We start from the raw sequence: 11,134 nt of genomic DNA, 5'->3' as shown, positions 1-11,134 counted from the left end.
GACCCCAAATTTTTTCATTAGAGATGCAAATAAGAAAACTCAAAAAAAGAAAATTTGAAAGAACAAAAATAATGGAGCCTGATATACCTACCTAGCAGCTTGCTTGCAATGCAGGTTCCTCCATAGCCTCAGAAATTCTGATGTGTTTTGACATATTTATCTGTGGGACTCTGCCATTGCATTACCATCTTCACATTATTTTACATCTAAATTGATTTCAATTACATAGACATTTCAAAACATTAATATTCATTTGAGATATTTCTGATATCTTCTCAGTGTGCTAAACTTTTCCAGGCTCTGGTTCATAATTAACCCACTCCACATGTAACTGCAGAGAACAACCCCATGAAATTCTGATTAGTATAAGAGCCTTTTTGCATATACTCAAAGTTTCTGAATTATAAACATTCAATTGGCAAAAGAGTTCACACATACAAACTGTCCTACCAGGGTTGAACTTTTAGAAGTCTTTCTCCTAGTCTTTAAGTAATTTAAATAAGAAAGAAGCCCAAGGAACAGGTATACTCTAGACTATTTTAATAAACCAAAGAAGGTATTCCATTGCTCTCTCATGGAGGTGAAAATCAGGACTAAGGAGCCCAGAATAGAGAGGAAAAGAAAGCACTACAGTAGCTCTAAAGGTGATAACACATTTCCCTCTGGTAAAGTGTGGAAATCTACTATTCCAGTTGGGCAGGTCAACCACTAAGATAAGGGACCACTCCTCAGGAAGGCAGACTCACCAGCTGCTATACTAAAGAGGAGGAATAATTATGCCTTAATGACGTAATACACTTTCCTTCCCGGAATGCCTGCTCTCTGTGCTGTTGCTACAGAGATGCATGAAGTTCTATTGAGTCTGCCTCCTTTCTGAATCCTGACTCAGAAAGATGGAATGTTTCCTTTTTCCTTCTCTTCTCTTTCTTTTCCGATGCTGCCAGAACCTAATCATGCTTTCTCTGGTACTTGGGTCTTTCCACTCATTCTCTGAATGCTTTGGCTGTGCCTTGAAGCCCGTTGTTGACCACGTAACTGATGGTCCTTTCTTGTTTTTTTGTTGTTTTGTTTTGTTTTGTTTTGTTTTGTTTTGTTTTGTTTTTAATCTCCCTCTTCTGGGAAGACACCAAGAATTACAGACTGCCCATCCTTTTAAGCTCTAACAAAATTGCCCTCTACTTCCTTTTGAATATGTTCTTAAATTGTTTTATTAATGACTGAGAACCCCAAGAGAGGACCCCCACTTTCCCTGGTAACTTGTAGTTACTCAGGGGTGAGGGGGGACTTCAAAATTTGCAGTAACGATAACTTAATCCCTTTGCATGAATTTCCTAAAAGATTTTGATTAAAGCAATGGATTTCTTGTGCAAATTTATAAATACACAAGAACAAACTAATTTGATTGGTGCAGAGTCAGCATATAAAATTCCGGAGGCCTCAAAGAGAGGAAACAATGGGCACTTAACAGGGATGACCCAATCCACAGGCATGGAATTGTGAAGATTTGCAGCAATGTTGTCTAAATTCCATTGAACACAGGAATTTCCATGTCTTATCTGGGACATATGAACATTAAATAAAGCAATTTATAAAGTGGTGAGGAAGTAGAAGGTGGTAAGAAACAACATATCTGGATATTTTAGCATTTCATTTAGATTTTGAAATCTACCTGAATTTTCAGCAAAAGGTTTGGGGCTACCTTTCTTAAGAGGATTAGTGTGGAGTGTGAGTCTAGGCAACACTGCCTCCTTTCTGTCTTCTTGGTGATCTGAGATAACCCTTCTCAGTGGATGTTTAGTAGAGGCTCAGCTGCATTCCTGCATTTAAGTATAATCCAGAGGCTTGAGGGGAGGAATTTAAGTAGGTGTTTCATTTGCAGTATGAGCTTATCTGAGACCTGGGATGGTTCCTTGAAGTTGTGATATAAGAGAAGCTACTCTTGAAGAGACAAATGGTCCAGGAGTATTAAAGCAGCAAGCTGGGAGATACAGCTTGATCTTCCCTTAGCCAGCAGAAAGTTCTGTCTCCTAGAAAATAGAAAGGTGCAATACTTTGAAAAAGTGAGTTACAGAGGATACAACAGCCTTCAGTGAAGATGTCCTCACTAGTATAAGAAAAGCCTGGGATCCCAAAAGAAATAGCAGAGATTCTGTCTTAGTTAGGATTTCTATTGCTTATAAGAGTTGACCATAGAAACTCATATAAAGAAAAACATTTAACTGGGGCTGGCTTACAGTTTCAGAGGTTTAGTCCATTATCATCATGGAGGGAAACATGGCGGTATGCAGGCAGACATGGTGCTAAAGGGATAGCTGAGGGTTCTACATCAGGATCAGCAGGCAGCAGGAACAGACTGTGACACACTGGCCAGGATTGAGCATCTGATACCACAAAGCCTGACCCCAGTGACACATCTCCTCCAACAAAGCCACATTTACTCCAACAAGGTCAGACCTCCTAATAGTGCCACTCTCTATGAGCCTATGGGGACCATTTTTATTCAAACCACCACAGGTCCCGAGGGAGGAGTCTTCTATTAAAGTTCTGCCATGGAATATACTCACTGGCCAAATGTACTCACTGGCACAGTTTGGATTCATTTAATAGATGTGAATACTGTGGTCCAGAAGTTTGGCCAAGTTCACACAGCTAAGTTTGTCTGTTTGTTTGTTTGTTTTCTATTTATTTATTTTCATTTATCTTCTTTCTAAAAGCAATACTTTATGTAGAGCAAAGCAGTTTGCTCATTAAATAACACTAGTAAAATAAGTTCCAAAATCTACCCATCAAAATAAATTTTTTATTTTACTTTTTCTAAGTGAGCCAATGTCTGTGACTAATCATGTCAATTCATACTGCACAATTTGTCAATGGAATTAAAAAGAGAAACCAACTTTCCCAATCCTTGCCTCAAAGGAAGAACACATGTTGGATGATTCTGTAAAGTATAGAATAGTTTTTGGTATTTAAGTCACTGGGGATTTGAATTCATGTATCCACCATTTTCAAGTGGTTATCAACCGGAAATAGCTTCTGGGTTAGGGATGGTGACATGTGTCCTCTTCTCCTCTCAGCTCTAGGACCCCATCTGGTGCAGATCCATGCAGGCCCTGTACATGCTGCCTCATTTTATGTGCCTCAGTGCTATTGGGTTTAAAGGGCCTTGTATCTTTGTGTCCTCCATCTCCTCTCTTATATTCTCTCCACCTCCCCTTCCATAGCGTTCCTGAAGAAAGGGATTTGATGGAGACATTTATAAGAGGTAAAAGATACAGATTCAACTTCATTCCTGTGCAGATTGATATCAAGTGCTGTCAGCACTATTCATTAAACAGGTTTTCTTTTTTGTTTGTTTGTTCTTATTTGTTTGTTTTTACATCTCAATCAAAGTTTCTCCTTCCTCGCTCCCCCCACTCTCCGATCCATCCCTCATCCTCTGTTTCTCTTCAGTTATGGGTAGGCCTCCCGTGGATATCAGTCAGTCACGGTATATCAACTTGCAGTGATACTAGGCACCTCCTCTTCTATAAAGGCTGGATGAGGCATTCCAGTAGGAGGAATGGGTCCCAGAGGCAGGCAACCATCAGAGACAGACCCTGCTCTTATTGTTAGGAGTCTCACAAGAAGACCAAGTTACACAACTATAACACATATGCAGAGAGCCTAGTCAGTCCCATGAAGGCTTCCTGGCTGTCAGTTCAGTCTCTGTGAGCCCCTATGCACCCAGGTTAGTTGTTTCTGTGAGTTTCCTTGTGGTGTCTTTGACCCCACCGGCTCCTACAAGCCTTCCCCCTCCTCTTTCTTACACTGCATCCTTTTGCCTCCTTTGTCAAAAATTTGGTAAAACACAACACCATTTATGTTTTTGTTTCTCAGCACAAAGATCAGGGTATAGATCGATGTAATTCATTTTCTCTCTCTCTCTCTCTCTCTCTCTCTCTCTCTCTCTCTCTCTCTCTCTCTCTCTCTCTCCCAAAAAAAAAACTTGAGTCCCCAGAGACATCCATTCTTTTGCTCCTCTCAAGTTAAGCTTCCCTTCCTTTGCAATTAACTACATAAATGTTTTCTTAGTGCAGGTTTCTATGAACTAACTATGATCAAGCATTATAACCAATAGAAAGGGTTTATGCCAACTTGCACTTCAGGTAATAGTCCATCACTGAGAGAAATCTAGGCAGGACCTGAAGTGATTCAGGAATCTGGGGGCAGGAACTGAGGCAGAGGCCATGGAAGAGTGCTGTCTACTGACTTGTTATTTCTGGCTTTCTCTGTTTACTTTCTTATACACCTCAGGACCATCGGCCCAGGAGTGGTACAACCCACAGGAGGCTGAGCCCTCCACATCAATCAATCACCAATCAAGAAAATGCTCTACAGGCCTGCCTACAGGCTGATCTTATGGAAGCATTTTTTTTTAATTGAGGTTCCCTCCTCTCCAATGACTCTACCTTGTGTCAAATTGAAAATGAAAAATTAGTCAGTACAAACATCTTCTGATCTTTTTATTGAGTAGGTAGGGTACAAACATTAAAAATTAGATTAAACTAAATATGAAACAAAAAATGGTATATCCATAAGAACAAATGTAATAGCTCAGCCTCTCTTTGTAGGGGCCTGCACAACAATGGCTTTGAAAGATGTCAATGAAGAATCTACTTGGGTCCATACAAGGACTACTTTATAGCTTATTAACAGATTCCGTTTAACCAATAGGAACCAAAGACTACTCTGCCTGTGTTATACTGCTCTGAACCTGAAAGCATCAACTATCTGACCTCATTAGATGCCAATTCACTGTAAACTGAACTTATTAATTCATCCATAGTTCAGAGAAAACTAATGGGACAAAGTTATCCACATTATTCCATAATTTTTACTGCTATAAGTTCTTAGCCTAAACTTGCTATAAGACAGAACTGAAAATAATGACTGGGTCTCTAAGAAATTTGTTAGCATATTTAATGCAAAAGAGAATTTTCTGCAACAAATACAGAAATCCAATCAAGGTTCTTTGTAGGGAAGGAGGCCAAAAAATGTTTTCTCATTTTTCATAGGGTGACAGTATGGTCAATAATAAATTTAAATTAGATAGGCTGGGATCATGGAAATACAGCTCTGGTAGCAGGACCATTTAAATGGTGCCCATTAATATAAATTTAATGTCTGATAAAGTACAAAATGCTTTCTTCTATTCATTTACTTTCAGAAATTGACTTTAATCATATGCCCTGATTCTTTTGGAGAATAAAAGCAGTCCTTGGTAATTTACAATTGGCTTTTGGATTACTTCTGCATTTTCTGTGAAGCAGGTTGCCTAGTTTAGTAGAAGTTAACTCACAGTCAGAAGCTTCCATTCCAAAATCACGCTGTCAGTACAGGTATCCAGGCCCATAAGCCCTGGCAAAAATGAGTAACAGGATCTGTGCTTGGAACTTGGCAAAGGTGTCGACTAAAGTCCCAATAGTGGTAAAGCTTGTCTTGTGAATCAGTAGATACACACCCAAGATTTGAATTCCTTCGCTTTGGTGTTTCAGAGGAATTACTAGTACAAGATCTGCATTGTTTAACACTGTGTCCGACATGCTTGAGGAACAGAGGTCAGAGAAACAGCCTCTGGCCCTCAGGGTTTGCTACTGGCTCTGAGATTCTGAAATTTGCAGGCACCACAGAAAACGCTGTAGGCAATCGTAGCTGCCTCCAGCACAGAGGTGAGTTACTATGAGGACAGTGCCTTGAAGCCTTGCGAAATCCCTCTTTGGGTCAAGGGTGCATATTTGACCACTGTGCCTAGCAGAGAAGGAGATACAATAATTGAATTCCTCCTGTTCTTTTACCTTTCAAATCCAAAGTAAGCACTGATCATTGGAAAAAAAGGAAAAAAGAAATGTGTCATGTGGGAGTACCAAGACAGTATCCAAGCAGGAAAAGATCCTAGGATCCTAGATTTTACTTTTACAACCAACAGGTCTGTGTTGGAGGCTTGGGTTATAACAACTGGAGCCTAAGAGGTGACATGGCTAAAGCTTGCTTCTAGCACAATAGGCAACTTGAATTGGAAGCCTATTCCTGTCAACCAGGTATCCCTTAGGGGGAAAAAAAAAATAGCTGCTTGTATGAAATAAAAAGATGCACCTCCCAGACATGATGGGAACTGTCCTTGGTAGAGGAGTGAGATTAACCTCCATCATGGATCCTGTACTCCAGTTCATGAAGCAAAAGGCACTCATGCAGCAGTGACCATTGCCAAGCCGACCTAAAAGAATAGCAATGTACTGCAGGTGTAGGAACTGTGACCCCAGGAAAATGAGTTTCATTAGAAACTCAGGCAGTTCTCCTACTGTCCAATGAGGCAATGTCAACAAGACCTACTACTCCTTAGTCTGGGTAGTCCCCCAAAGTCACTGCACAATTCAGGAGAAAGGGTACAAAAAGAAACTGGACATCCTGCTATGAAGTTAGAAATCAGATTATTTTAATTTAGAGACTGTTGTTGTACAAATACAGGTGGTAAATGAAAGCACTTTGGACTCTGGGCTTTTTTTCAAAAGCGCATTAAACTCTATTTTTCCAAAGCGTAAACTCACATAGACAAAGAGTGTTGGAAATAGGCAAACACGGTTTGAGAAGCCAGGAAGTCACTGGATGAATGATGAATTACTTGGCAACTGTAAAAGAAAAAAAAAAACTGCAGTCTAAGCTAGCAAGAGAAACAGCCGAGGAGTTACCTGGCCAATGTGACAGAAACTGAAGACCACAATCTGGTAGAACAAGTCTCACAGGAAGAATGGGGGAGCAGGAAGGAGAGCGCAAAGATACAAGCAGCAGGGTTGCTTGAACGTCATTTTTAACAGGTTTCCTGTATCATCCGCTAATTTATGAAGCTGTCTGAGCATGCTTGGCTTACTCTAGAAGGCATTCCTTGGAAAAGAGCAGAACAGATGTCTGGGCTGGAGACACGTGAGCAGGCAGAGGCACCATAATGCAAACGAGAAAATGAATGTTCCCTGGTATTGAGACCCACATCGCCAGTGTACTTCCCAGCCGTCAGTTCCAAAATTGTTGGCTCTTAGGATGGCACCATCCAAGGAGAATCCAAGTGTCTCTCCAGATCAGCCCTTCAAGCCCAAGAGAATAACTTTTAAAGTGTGCCCACAACAGATTTCACAAGGAACCTTTCCAGTCAGAATATTCCAAAGCCACCATTTCCCCTTCCTCCCACCCCATCCACAGAGTTCCCAAGCAGGACTTTTTGAGACACATTGTTCTTCGCTATGAATGGACAACGAAGATACTTGAGACAAACCCCTAATTTTGCCAAAATGAAAAGAAAGACTATACAGCTCTACCCCAGGCTCAAGACGCTGACTTCACATAGGAACAGGGACAGGTTCCATTTTCAAAGCTGAAATGGATAGTACACTTGAACTACTGTCATCCTATGGAGGGAGTAGTTAAATAGCTGTGTGGGAAGACGGAGTCATGGTTGCAGAGTAGTAGCAGCAGCTTCATTACCAAAGGAAGCAGTCTAACCTAACCTCACCTGTAGACAACGAAAAACTATGAAAGAAATGAGTAAAATCAAAGATGTGTCAAGTCCTCATAACAGATCACTGAGTAGTCAAACAAAACTGCCACTTTTGCTAAGCGCCTAGCTCTGTGTCCCATGCATGTCCCATGCATCTGTTCACACGGCAGAGGGGTGGCCTCGGCTGCCACTTTGCAGATGAATTGCAGTCGTATCTCCTGCCCTGGCCTGGTCCATTGCATTTCCCTTCCTTGACGCCTTCAACATGCAAAATCATGGGGAAATCATCCACTGGCAACACTTCCAAACTCTTATTAAATTTCTGGCTTTTTAAAGTTTCAAATTACATCCTTTGAGAGATGGTATGGGCAATTCTCTGCAAATAGTCTGCAGAAAAATAAAATTAATCTTTAATAATTGGGAAGAGAAGAGGCAGCTCGGAACGCGGCGAGAGCTGCAAACTTTACCTATCCATCTGGTGTGGTTCGTGCCAGCCGTACCAATGAGTGCAAATGCAATGCAAGGGCACTTCCACAGTCAAAAAGGAAAGAGCCAGATTACCTCGTCACCGCCTTTCAGCAATCACCTTCAGTGTTTATACCACAGTGGGACTTACTTGAAAGGAGATTTGAATAATCTCTCCATGTTTAAACCAGGGCATCTGCTCCCTCACTGTTTCTCTGTTAAAGGCACCCACAGCTGTCCCCGCTCTGTGGGAACCTGGGTCAGATAACACAGCACAAGGTGCTTGTCAAGGAGAAAGGTTCTGAAGGGCCTCCTAAAGGTCAGCCTGTGAGTCCCTTACCTGATCACTGGGACCACTGGGCACAAATGCAAATTCCTGAGTCCTGCCACAAAATGACTCCGGTAGAATCCCTGCAGTCAGAGTGAGAACCTAATAATGTTCTGGTCTCATCAACCTCCCAAGGACTTCTTAAACAGATGGCATGTGAAGGTGGCCTGATTTAGTGCATGGGATCCGAATATCAGAGTAGAGCAAATGTCTTAGTGCCACAGAGTCCCAGACAAAGCAAGGGACACTGGTTCTCAGAAGCAGAGAAGAGAAAGCATGCCAACTTTAAAGATATAAGTTCACAGATTGTAAGACAAAAATTGTTTCTGTTTTGTATTAGAGTAGACACTTGGAAGGGGCACGGACATTCTTGGTTCTGTGAAGTTATTTTACTATTTCTACAATTAACTCTATAAATTTTAATTTTAAGTAAAGCATGGTGCTAAAACATTGTGAAAAGAGTGTGTCTGACATCTTCAATCCTGGGGGGGGGGGGTAAGTGCAGTTGTTATGTAAGAAAAGTCACCCTAACTTCTACAAGATGAGGATATAATATTTTCCTCTCATAGGACTAAGTAGTCAACCTCACAACTTCTTCAAGGCTCTTGCTTCTCTGAGATACCTGGTTTACCATGCTTATAGACTGGCAACAGGGTTATATGTATATTATGGTTGCTGGAGCTCCAGCCATCACAGCTGATTCATTCTTGGAAGCAGAAAGAACCAACAGAAATAATGTACATACCAGAGAAGGCCAATCCTTTCAATGGTGCTGTCTTATAAGCTCTGTGCTGCAGTTTCCCCCCTCGTCCTCCTGAGTAGATTGTACTAGCTATCCCAATATGCAGGGGACTTAAATGGGTTAAACACAATAGAAGCTCCAACAAAATTTGAATTTGATTCTTCAAATACAAGAGTAGATAATTTACTAGACACATGGAAAACTGGGGTCTCTCCTAGGCACCAGTTTTTCCATCTGTAACACAGGCACCAATTTCTACTTTTCAAGATTGTTATGTTTACAGAGAGCAGTAGGTAAAGAGCTTGACACACAATAGAGATATATTAAGGGAAACAATTTATCAAAAAAGTTGTAACTTTAATAACTTCATTTTGGTGTATTGGTTATCGTTGTAGGAATGGTTAATTAATGCTGTGTAATACCAAAAGATCCTAGAAGAGCACATGCTATCTCTTCCATGCTACCTCTTTCTATTACCCCTACCCTTACCTTCTGGTGAAGCAATGAAGAGGTGTGCCCAGCTCACATGACTGGCTATGCAAACCCATATCTGCCTTTACTCCTTGTCAAAACAATGGCCTTACTTGCCTAATAGACATTTTCTTTAATGTGTAATATTTTTCTCCATAAAAATTGCAAGCTCTGGCTTTTGCTGTGACAGTTTCACAAGAAGATGGCAGAACCCAAGCAGAGCTATTCCACTACTGTTCTTTTCTTTACTTGTTTTCATAGACTAAAATATACATACACACACACACACACACACACACACACACACACACACACACACCAAGTCCTCCCATCAGAGCATGCATGTCCCTTTACATTGTGATCCATCACTTTCTCCTTAAAAAATGGAGTATATGTCCCTGCTATGGTGGGCTTAATTATACAAGAAGTGATTTGATGTAATTTAGGAGGTGAGGCAGATCTCAGTAGGACTTAAAACTCTGGCTTTGCAGCACTTAAAACCCCTTTGCAGCACTCTTCTGAGATGACCACAGAAGGTAGTACATCTGGAAGACGTGAAGGGATTTCATCCCTAGACAACAATCAGTAGTCTCTCTCAAGCAGATAACTTGGGAGACATCTCAGTTCTGTGAGCCCAGGAAACTCTCCAACTGAATGTACCTGTGGAGGCAAATCCTGGTGACATCATCACCAACATAAAATGTTAACAAATAACAAATAATTGCAGTCATAAGTCATAGAGCTTTGAAAGAATGTGTAACACAATATAAAATAGTATTATTTTGTGAAGGAATACATTCAAGACTATCTACTACTGTCTTTGACCTAGTGTGTGTTGGAAAGACAATAACAGTCCTAACACATGAGGAACTCTTAATAATTCCTTAGAAAATGAAAGAATGTATTAGTCACAAGTGAACTACCTTTAAACTCGATAAAGACCTGGGATTTGCAATCTCCAACACTCAATCTTCACCAGCATTGAACTCATAGCACCATCTATTGGCCAGTCAAGTAATTTAGAGTAGACAAAAGCAGGGATGAACTGATACTTATTTGTAATAAGTCAGTAACAATTTTAAATGAACCATGTGTGTGCCTTAAAGAATACGGACACACTTTCCTCTATATTTATCATCCTATATAATAGGATCAGAGTCAACATATAGTTTCCATTATAGTATTGTTATTTAAAAAATCTACCCCAGCCTGGTGTGGTGCACTCATCTGCAATTCTAGCAGTTGAAAGGTGGAAGTAGTAGACTCAGAAGTTCAAGGCCAGCCTGGTACATAAGAGCATATTTTTTAAAATTTTTTAAAAATGTATTCTTTGTGTCTTTCACATCATGTCTCCTGATCCCACCCAACTCACTTCCCCCTAAAATAAAACAAAATAAAATTTAAGAGAAAAAAAGGGGTGAAAGGAAGAAAGGGAATTTTGTGACACGGTGATTCACGCAGTAAACCCCTTTGTCCATACATTTTTACATGCAGGCGTTCACTGCAAACTTTCATCATGCCTGGTCTCTGCTACATCACAGATGTGTGTAGACGAAAGTCTTTGTCCAACTTGGTCCCGAAGCCATTCAGTCCCAAATAAACA

This window comes from Peromyscus eremicus, chromosome 12, assembly GCF_949786415.1.
Source record: "Peromyscus eremicus chromosome 12, PerEre_H2_v1, whole genome shotgun sequence".
NCBI classification, from domain to species: domain Eukaryota; kingdom Metazoa; phylum Chordata; class Mammalia; order Rodentia; family Cricetidae; genus Peromyscus; species Peromyscus eremicus.
The sequence above is the reverse complement of the archived record's forward strand: the minus strand, read 5'-3'. Positions refer to the sequence as shown.